Raw genomic sequence first — 1,967 nt, 5'->3', positions numbered from 1 at the left:
AAAACGAAGTTTACCAGTAATATACTGCCAAAAAGGGGGGTATCAGGCCACACCATCATAAATCTTCAGAGCCTCACAATAAGCAATACCATTTTCCAGACCTAACCTACCCTTAAAACAAACTGTCCCTGAATCCTATCCTGCTGTTACATTGTAAGCCTTAATGAAAGAACATTGGAAAAGGAATTTACTAAAGACATTAATTCAGCCTTGGAGGCATTTGATGAATGCTGTGAGATTTATATAAACCAGTAAAACATTGTCAGTGAAAGTCATTAACCACTGTAGTGATTGTATACACTGTTAGTCAAATGTTTGGGCCCACTTTCCAATTAAATTGAATGGGAATGTGTCCAAATATTTGACTGGTAGTGTTTCGTCAAAATACAAATCATAACAGATGTTGTTTTTGGTACTTTCCCTGCTTTATATGTTTCTTTTTAAGTTTGATTATTCCCTCAACAAAGAACAGCTTACTGAGGACACCTACTGACCTGTCTTTGGAAAAAAACAAGCATACATTTGGTTTCAGCATATAAGAATGCAATTTTTTGCATTTATTTTAAAAACTGTCACTGTGCCATGTTTAATAATGATAACCAATAAAATCAAATGCTATGGTCTCTAATTGGTGCACCACTACTGAACACTTACTGTTATTGAAATTAGCATAGGATGTAAGGTTAAAACGGTGAGACTATGCTTTATTTCACAACATTCATCATGTTGTATTGTCAATAAGCAAAGACAGACGGGCTCCTGAGTTTAGTTCTAGCATAATGATGTTCCTTATTGCCTTAGTGATGATTTCTTACTATTCATTTATACCTTTAATATTTTGATAGATGTTTGTCACTTAATTAAATCATAAATGGAGATCAATTAACAGACATGTAGGAACAGGACTGCATCTCACCTGAAACGTCCTATTTGGATGTGATGGTGAGTTCAACAACCAGTTATACAAACAAACATAACCATTACTAAAACAGTAATGATAAATCCAACAATATTGCATTTAATGAGCTGATGAAAAGTGAAAACAAGTAAAATGCAATTCTAACATTAACATTACAACAGCCTGACAGAGGAGGTACAACAGGACAATCAATCATTAATTTTGCCAAATGCAATAGTTGCATATATCAAATCTTCAGTCCAAATTTAAACTTAGAACCTTCCATTATGCATAAAGATGTCATTCTAGAACGAATTTTAGTCAGAATCAGCCCATAAGCAATAGGATTGAGTATAGGTGGTGTTGCATTCCGATTCTTTTTACCATGCTAACTCTGAGAGATGAGGCAGTCCAAGTAACTTCAAAACAGTGCTGATTTATTCAATGAACACAGGTAAAAATTAACATTACACGCTCAGGTATCTTGCACCTCCAACATGCACGCAGGCAGCTGAAGGATGAAAGACCCTGAACCCAACAGGCCTAATACATTATATCACCTCGGGCTAATCCCATACTAACAGGAGACGCCAAGCCACAGTGTCTCCCAGGGTCAGCTTTGCAGCTGGCCAAAGCAGTAGCCAAAATATGAGGAAAAATCAATGTGTGTGTGTCTGTTGGTTGTGGTGTGTAACTAAAGTACATTCTAACACGACCTCACCTCTAGTGACATGTCCTAACATTGAACATAAGAAAATATTATGGCTATGGCTACAGTTATGCACATCATAATAACAATATTAAACATTCTGTCTGCTGACAGTCAAACTTTTCTATCTAGTTATTCTTGACCATAAGCATCCTGCAGCATTCATGAGACTGGCTAACTAGACATCCTGTCTACTCTAAACATTTCTAATACAACAAGTATCTGACCAATATCTATCTGACTAAAAATACCTAACAATTCCCCCTTTCGACACGACCAAAACCAATTTTCCCCCGACTGAAGCTACCTAGCGTTTCAAGGAGGTGAGAGGCCCCCCACCAAAGCCACTCCCTCAAGGGT

The sequence above is a fragment of the Monopterus albus genome, unplaced genomic scaffold (assembly GCF_001952655.1).
Source record: "Monopterus albus unplaced genomic scaffold, M_albus_1.0 scaffold1090.1, whole genome shotgun sequence".
NCBI classification, from domain to species: domain Eukaryota; kingdom Metazoa; phylum Chordata; class Actinopteri; order Synbranchiformes; family Synbranchidae; genus Monopterus; species Monopterus albus.
The sequence above is the reverse complement of the archived record's forward strand: the minus strand, read 5'-3'. Positions refer to the sequence as shown.